Below are 8,930 nucleotides of genomic sequence, written 5' to 3' on the forward strand. Positions count from 1 at the left end.
CCCCGCCCCGCCAGGCCCGGCGTCACCTCGCGATGGCGCCCGCCCCGGCGCCTGAAATAGCCTTGCCAGAGCCCCCTCTTCCCCATTCGCGTCGCACATCGCCGCAGGGTGAAAGGAAAGAGGGCGCCGCGACGCCCCGCGCATCTTCCCCTTCTTGCTGTCGAAAAATTTTATCATCTTCCTGCCGAGCGGATCAGGGACCAGCTTATAGGCTTAGGGCTGAGCAGTAACGATATTATCAACATATCAAACACTTGGATATGCCTCGACACCACACGATATTTTGCGATGTATTGGTACGTTTTTTTTATGTTGCAATGTGAAGCGTTATTATCGAGATTCGGTGCATCGAGTCAAAGTTTGATGTACCTGGTTGGTGGATATCGTATCGCGATCTGCATATCTCACAGGCCTGGGCCAGATGCGACACCGTTCAAACCTCCCACCGAAATCTCCAAAACCCCTCCCCTTACTCAGCCGACGCTTGGAATGCAGCCGAGCGAGGCGCTAAAGTTCCTACATTTCTTTCCCTCGTGCGAGCCGCATCACGCCCGCTCGCAAGCCGCCTTCGCCCGCGGCCAAAACAGCGAGCGTGCGGAGAGAGAGAGGGAGGGAGAGCGAGAGAGGGATATGGGGAGAGAGAGAGAGAGATCAAGACGCACCGCCCCGCGGCCGAGATCGGGGAATATAAATGCCAAATTATAACTCTCCCAACGAAGTCTGCGCCGCGCGCGCCGGCGAAACGAAACGATGAAAGCAGATATTGTAGCCATTACGCGTGAGGGGGAGGGTGAGGAGGGAGGAGATCGGGGGGAAGTCCCAAATGACTCCGAGCAGAGAAAGAGGAAGAGGGCCAAGGCGAGGAGCCGGAGGCCTGCTGCTGCTCCATAAGACGGTAGCGTTGGCGTCGGAGTGGTGAAAAAGGGCGGCATGGAAGGGGAAGGGCGGGGGGAGAGAAAAGTAAGAAGAAGAAGAAGTAGAAGGCCGAACGAGGCGCGGGGGAGGCATGACAAGCGGAGCGGACAGAAGGGGCGAGGGGCGGCGTCTCTGCTCCATCCATCCACCCAGCTATCTGTCCGCCCCGGCCGCGGCCCGCTGGAGCCTCCAGCCGCTCTCCAGGCAGCCCCGCGGGGGAGAGGGAGAGGGGATTGGAAAGAAGTGTGCGTCCGCGGATGAAAGAGAACAAGGTGGGCGGCGTGTTGGTGTTGGTGAAGCGCGCGGCACGGCCGGGGCGCGTGCGTTTGAAGGCTGAGGAGGAGGAGGAGGAGGAGGCTGCTGAAGGAGAAGGGGGAGTGAGTCCTCCAAGTGGAAGACTTTCTTCCGCAGTGAATGAGGTCGAAGAGGCGGCGGCGGCGGCGGCGTTGGCAAAACCGCTCAAGGCTCGGCGGTTTTGTCCTGCGCCAGCCCGCAAAAGAAAATGGAAAGGGGGGAGAGAGGGTGAAGGGGCGCGAGAAGGGGCGGGGAAGAGGAAATGCGGACCTAATCCAGCCAGGCAAGGCAAGCCAGAGCGCCTCTTCTGACAGGAGCAGAGCCAATGGGACTATTTATAGGAAGATGAGGAGAGATGAGGCTGGAGTGGAAGGCGGTGCACGTTCTTAAACTCCAGAGTGGAGCGAGCGAGCGACAAGAGAAGAAAGGGGTCACCTTCTAGAAGTACACTGACTAGCTTCGGTAAAATTTCCCGAGTTTTCAAATCATGCAATTTGAAATGAGAGAACTGATCTCTTTGACGATACAGCACTACGGGGCTCTCCGGCCCGGCACTCGTAAGACGTCACCTGCAGGGAGAGAAAGGAGGGGGGGGGCGTAGAGAAAAGTAGATTTTAATTTACAAGGTGGCCCACAGACCCCGTTTCTTTAATTTGCTTAAACGTACAGTTACGGACTGTTTCAGTAACAGCCAATTTATGGCTTTCTTGGAATTTTCAACGCCATTAAAATAAATTAAAAAATTGGCAGTCTCAAGCAAGATGGAATACAAAACATTTTTGCGAGCAGGTCCGCCGCGGGTGCTTGGCGAGAGGCGTGCCTGTGGGCGAGCCACAGCGGGCACACAAGGACGGCGACGACGCCAGGGTCGGGAGGAAACTTGACCTCCCCGCGCTCCACCACTCACTCACTCCCTCCCTCTCTCTCACTCTCTCTCCATCACCGGCCCGACGAGAAAAGGCGTGTCCCTCGCCTCTCCTCCAATTAAAAGTAATTATCGCTCCCAAATTAACTTGCGAATTTCAACACCTCGGAGGAAGAGGAAGAAGGGCAGACGGAACGGCGACCTCCCGCTGGCTGCCACCGCCGCAGCCTTTTCCAAAAAGTTTTCAACGACGCGCGTGGGGGGCGCTCGCGATCGACGGATCCGCGCAGCCCGCATGGAAATAAGTGAACTAAAATGGGACTCATTGTTGTATTACGAAATAGAAAGGTTATGTAAGAAGTGTCCTGTTTTCTATACCTACGTAACACCGGCGCACGTTAACGAACTAACTAAAAGGGTAGCAGGGCAAATCTACACGGAAACTTTTTGCTTATTTAGTTTTAGGGAGAAAGATTTTCAAAAATTAATTGTTGCTATGAGCCAGATTTTTTCAATCCTTTCCCTGTTTTTTGACAAAGCCCGGGACCAGGTACTGGGGGATGAAATAAAGTGCCATGGGTATGTTAGTGATTTGCAGGACCAGCTACTCTACTAGGGAAGACTTACGCTGATTCTACCTCACTGCCAGAGAGGGCTAGAGGGCTGCCGAGCGGACGGGTGCGGGCGGCAGAGGCACGCTGGCAGGACGGACGACGGGCCGCGGGGGACGCGCGACGCGACGCGCCTCACGGAAACAGAGCGCGCCGCCGCGCCGTCTGGTTGACAAGCATATCAGCCCCGAAAGTTTGCTAGGAAAATATGACGCATAAATTGTAATAATTTTCTTCCTCTCCCTTGCCAGCGCTCCCTCCCCGACTATGCTGGAAGGGCCCGGCGCCTTTTCCTTTTCCCTGGCGCTCCGTGTCAGTTGTTACGACGCCATTTTCTCTCACTGAGTGTAATGCACACCGCTAAACAGACGCGGTTCTCCACTCTAGGCGCCCCCCCCTCCCCTCCCTCCCTCCGCCCGCCCCTCACCGGCACCCCCGCGCAGCCCGCCCCGCCACCGCCGCGCTGCTAGAAGTGTGCCTCAGCGCCTTTTGTTTCGCGGGGGGGAGAGAGAGAATCTAACGAAGCGTCCATTTTTATCACGAGCACACGCGGGGGAGGGAGGGGGAGGGGCGCGAGAGTCCCATTATGCCTCCCCTCTTCTCCCTTTTATGTTGGGTGCGCCACCCCCGCGCAGCCCCACCCCCACCCTCCCCTGTATCCACTACACGCCTAAGCTACCAGACAAAACGGGATAACATCTAGCCTTTTGTTTTTCCCCGCGCGTGCGTTTTCCGCAGCTGTAGTATTACTTTTTCCGTCTTTCAGCAGAAAGTAGTAGCAGGGCTCTGCTCCCACCCAGCAGTGCTCGTTTTTCCCTCCCTTTCTCGCTGATTAATGATTCCGATTGTACTGCGCACGAAAATGTTGGTTAGAAGAAGTAGCCGTAACTGACGTTATGAAGTACGCAGCGATAATGCGCAGCTTTTGGTATCGTAAGAAGGTACAACACTTAAAATACAGAAACAAAGTAATAACAGTATAAACTACTACACGGAGGAGCACAAAACACATTTCTGTTACGAAGGAAAAAGCATTGCATCGCGTGAGCAAAAATCGATATTTCCCTCGCACACAGGCCGCCCGCCCATTCCCCGCCCGCTATCTCTCCGTTTCTTCTGTAATTATTTCATATGCCCCCGGCCAGTGGCAGAATAAATCTCTATAATCCCCCGTTATAGCCATACTGGGTTTTGTAATTGCTTCACTATGGCACCGGCCTGCTGCTGGACATCAGGCGAAGGGAGGTGCGAGGCTGGCTCAAAAGAAGGCCGTGTTCTAATCCATAAATTCACTCTTTTTAAGCTCCATTCTCTATCCCCAAGCGGTTTAACATTGGAGAGCTCGAGCGGCTGAGCGCCAAGTGATCAGCTTGGAGGTCCTGGGTTCGAATCCCGGTCCGATGCCGTTGGCAGAGAAGAGAGCAAATGAAGAAGAGTGCAATTATTGGTGAGCAAAGGCGTAATAGACCGGTCTGGAGCGTATATGGTGTCGGGAAAATTAAGTAGATGCCTCTAGCACAGAAGTTTACAAAAGCAGAAGAACTATGCTTGGCGGGGAGAGTTGGGGGTTGGCTACGAAACTCGGAAGAATGAGGAAAAGAATGGAAAAAGGGGGAAGGAGAGAGAAAAGTTAAGGTAGTAAGGGATGGGGGAGGAGGGTAGGTAAGCCGTAGTAGAAGGGCTTTCTGAGACGGGTTGGAAAGAGAGAGGGCCGGTAGAACATAGAAGAAGAGAGAGAGAGACAGGGCAGAGAGAGGCGGACATACAGAGAGCGGAGACGGCTGCTGAAATTAAAGTGAGATTTTATGGAAATTCTTAACTTTACTTCTCCTGAAAGAGCCAGGCCTCCCACTGCACCTAGCCTTTACTTTCTCAGACCCCTTTCGCTCCGGCTCCGACCGTCGGTTGGACGTTCCCAAGATCCCCCTTCGCCTTTTGCAAAGCCCTCGGCCCACCCCTTTCACTCCTATTACACCTGCTTAGTCCGCGGTCGTATGTCGTCACGAAGTATGCTGAAAAGAAAAAGGAGGGCGGCAGTGGGCAACATGCGATTCGAATTGATTTAGCTCAGTAAGGGTTACTGGTTACTCATGTCAAAGGAAAGGTATCAATCGATGGCCCAACATGACACCTGAACACGAGGCCGCAACGGCCGCAGGACAGGACATGCCATATGTTCCTCGACTCCAAAACAAAATGCTAAGCAAGAAAAAAAAAGGCATACCCCTCAAGTTCTCCCTCTCCCTCCTTCTTTGCTCCTGGTGGTTCTTATTGTGTGGACGTGTTGACCCACGCGCATCACTAAATTAATGTTTGACGGAATCAAGTAATCGATTCAGTACGATCGTATCGAATGCCTTTACACCTTGCGAGCCGCCGACGCAACAACCATGTTCGCAAGAGCGCCTCCACAGGATCACAAAACTGCAAAAAAGAGGGTATAAGGATAGATAAAAAAAATATGAATACAAATTCACGCAGCAGCGACAATTCGAATCGGTTCAGAAGCAGACGACGCGACGCGGCAGCTGCACGACGTCAGCTGCTGCTGACCACTCTTCTCGGGGGTCATCGTGTTCGGGGGGCGTCACGTTAGACGGAGGGTCGTACACATAAGACGCGGCGTGATGACGCTGGTATGCTTGGGCTTTTTGTCGGCCTTCGGCAAAAAGCCGGACAGCCGTCGCGCTCCCCATCTGACAGTAACGAGGAGGAGCCGATCAGACACGCCTGTCCACGGCGCCACGCTTCACGTCCACAAGTACCCGGCGTGGCGGTATTTTTTATACGGACAGAAAGGGTAAATAAAAATAATAAAAAAGTGATCAGCCGTTTCAAAACGCTGAATACAATTACTTATACTTAACCACAAGTCCCCTTTTATCATGCACTCGTGCACCCAAATTTCGTTCACTCGAAATACATGCACGGCCACGTTGCGACGGCACGGGGGCGCCCACCAAAACACACACGCACACGCGTTTGCACCGACACTCACACACGAGCCAAGACACCTGTTGCGAGTCGGGACGCACCTCCAAACATTCGGGCGGAGGGCGGTGCCGCGCGCTCACACAGATACACACACGCACACGCGGGCACGCCACATGAGCGCTACACAAGGGGGTTACCCGCGAGGCCCACCACACTCACATTCACATGACATGACTCATACATCGATCACACCTTTGATGGGCGATTAGCGACCTGAATTCGACAGCAAAATAAATATGAAAGTCTAAAAAGGATGTGCTCTTTAGGACCCTTTTCAGCAACTTAAAATGTACACATTTTTTTTTTCATTTTCCTTTTTTTACAAATATTTTTTGCACAGGTGTTTCCCTCGTGTCCAACCGTCAGCCGGCGCCACAGGCACACAGGATGAGGGTTCTGTTTGCCTGCGTCATCAGGGACCACGCGCGCTCTGGAGGCCTCTCCGAACTCGACAGAGAGAGGGAGAGTATAGAGAGCGGGGAGGAGGGAGAGACGGGTGGGAGACACGGCCGTGCACAACCCTTCTCCGTCGCTCCTTCCGCAACGCACACGCACGCAGACCCGGGGAGCAGGCCGGCCGAGCCCCCAGCAGGCCACGCAGCGCACAAGTGCAATTAAGTGCATTGCGGGGCAGCAGGGGCGGGGCCCCTGACGGACTCATTGTCCCCGCGCCGAGCGGCCTGCAGCAGCGGCAGCAGCACGTCGGCGACAACAACAAGAGGTGGACGGTGGATGGCGCCTAGTATGGCGCCTCCATGTAAATGTCCTCCTCCTCCTCTGAGCCCGCCCGGCCAACCAATCGGACGCCGGGCGTCCATCTGCATTCCATAGCAGCGGGTCAGGGCACGTCGCCACGGCCGAGTGCAGCTGCAGCGGCGGCAGCGCAGAGGAGGTTCAAGAGGGCAACGACATGGCGTGGCGGCCATTGAGCACGTGGAGTGGACAAGCAAAGGGGGGCGTGGCGGGGCGCGGCGGGGCGGGGCGTGGCGGGGCGCGGCGGGGCGTGGCGGGGCGCGGCGGGGCGTGGCGGGGCGTGGAGGAGACGCGAGGACGGCGGCGCGGCGGCGCGGACGAGGCGGCCGAGCAAGAGGGGCACAGGGGTGTGACGACCCCGCCGCCGGCACGGCCGTGACGGCCGGGGAGGCAGAGCAAATAATGGATGATGATTGAGCCGCGGATGCGATGGGGACGTCGTTTGCGTGATGCTGGAGATGCAAGTTTCGCAAAAGCGCCGCGCCGGTCGGCGACGGGTCGCGCCACGCGGGGGTGGCCGTCAGAGCATCACGTTCTGTTGACCGGAGGGTATATACAGGAAAAGTGGCGGGGCGGGGGAGGGGGAGGGGGGCGACTACCAGAAGAGATGACGCCGTCAGAGGCCCGCGGCCGCGGCGGCCGGGCGAAAACTAGGCATCGTAGCCGAAGTCCCTGTTCCTGACGCAAGAAAGGAGCAGGTTCCCTCCAAGGGGACACGGTGACACGTACCCGTCAGGTCGCGGACGCGGAAATGATCACTGTTCATTGCAACAAGGGGGCCGCCACGGTGGCCGGAGGGCGACGACAGCCCGAACACGCGGAGGTGCCCGTCAAGAGTGCTGCTGTGGGCGTACAGGGTGGGGGGGGGGGGCGACCTCAAGGAGGTGCCCGTTAGAGCGCGGTGTTCACGGACGGGGATCAGACGGGGATTGAGAATCGTCGAATAATAGGCACCACAGGATAGAAAATGCTGCGCGTAGGTACTGTTTTGCTCGTCAGGGTTGTGAAATACTAAACAACAGTTGGATTTTAGGTGCAAGCAAGGACAACCTAACAACAACTCACTAAGAAGTGAAACATCAAACCCTGACCTAGAAAACAGCAAAGTTTTACCATGCAATGAAATTTCAGGGGATTCGCTTTAGTGAACAACAATTGTTGATACTTTTACATCAACAACATCTGAAGTGTGATTCATTTTACACTTCAACGGTCCCTGCTCAGAAGTAACCACATTAAAACTATGTGACTGGCAGAAGTATACAGAGAGCATACAACAATTGTACAAAAAGTAATATTGGGGTATAGCAGATTAGAACAGCTACACTCTGCTCCACTTTAACATACTTTTTTCAAACTTACACTTACGTCATCATCTTAATTTCCATGGGGAACTTTCAATATAAGACATTAGATCCGGTTATGCAAAAGATGTATCAGTGCATAATTTGATTGGCAAAGTGAAGGCTATGGGGTAATTTCTTTCACTACCAGATGTTTTTTGGTACTATATGATACGTTCAAAGTTGAAACCCACAGCATTTCTCAAAAAAAAAAAAAAAGTCAGTCTGAAGATTGGAACTTACCTTTTGCAAGTTACTAGAGAGACTGTGGTGGTAGAGGACGTCGGGCACATTGAAGTCAAGTCACAAACTCCACCTGATATTGTCAGTTCGAGTTCTGCTCTTCACTCCGCAAAATCCACTTTATTCCGCAGGTTAGGAAGAGTTTCTCAATGAGACATTCCGATGACACTGATTCACTCAGAACTCGCAGCACTTCGTTGCAGCATGACAAAAAGAGAACGTCACAGACTTTAGACCAACGAAAAATATCAACAGTTCCTAACCTTCAAAATACCAGTCATGCTTTCGCGCGTACGTGCAAACAAGGTAATGTGTGAAATACCTTTTGAAAAACATTGTTGTCGGCAACGAACGGCTCTGATGGTTAGCAAAACTTTACAAAATTTTCAAAATCAAACTTACAAAAAAAAAGGGCTGAACATTGGCGAAAAATACTGTAAAGAAGAACAGGAACAAGCAAGCAGTAGATTTCGATGTGGTGAGAGGTTCAGTATGAGAAATTCTCTGGAACGTATTTCAGCGCGAGGCTTGAAGCGAGAGGTGAGACTACGGCGCCTTTGCCGCCTCTGCTGCGAGGGCGAGGCGGAGGAAATACACAATTGCATAATTAGTTTACGCCTCGCCAGGTAATCAGCTGCACGACTCGCGCGCTCGTGAAAAATGGCAGCTCTACGAGAGGGGCAAAGTTTACTTTCGGCGAATTGAATTAAAGGCCGAGGGTTATTAGTTTCAGCACGAGACCCCTCCGCCCCTTCGCCTCACCGTCCCCCCCTCTGGCCGTGGCCTAGCAGACCCTCGCGCCGTAACGAAAACCATCTTTCTCCTGCATTCTCCTTTCCTTTCCGTTCCGTTCTACCCCCCACCCCCAAACCCCGCCCTTCTTTCCCATCTGCCGCTGCCTTTCACAACATT

General features: G+C 54.0%; 1 long non-coding RNA gene across 1 annotated transcript in view; it reads right to left on the minus strand.

The window, feature by feature from the left end:
* LOC113205199 (uncharacterized) overlaps positions 1–8,462 on the minus strand; it is a 96,076-nt gene extending 87,614 nt beyond the window's left edge. Inside the window, exons 1-2 of the long non-coding RNA XR_008011142.1 lie at positions 8,341–8,462; positions 8,019–8,210 (exon numbers count right to left, since the gene is read on the minus strand). This is a non-coding gene — a long non-coding RNA (uncharacterized LOC113205199). The remainder of the gene's footprint in view (positions 1–8,018; positions 8,211–8,340) is intronic.
* Between the last annotated feature and the right edge of the window lie 468 nt (positions 8,463–8,930).

The sequence above is a fragment of the Frankliniella occidentalis genome, unplaced genomic scaffold, assembly GCF_000697945.3.
Source record: "Frankliniella occidentalis isolate FOCC.00 unplaced genomic scaffold, Focc_3.1 Scaffold52, whole genome shotgun sequence".
In the NCBI taxonomy this organism is placed as follows: Eukaryota; Metazoa; Arthropoda; class Insecta; order Thysanoptera; family Thripidae; genus Frankliniella; species Frankliniella occidentalis.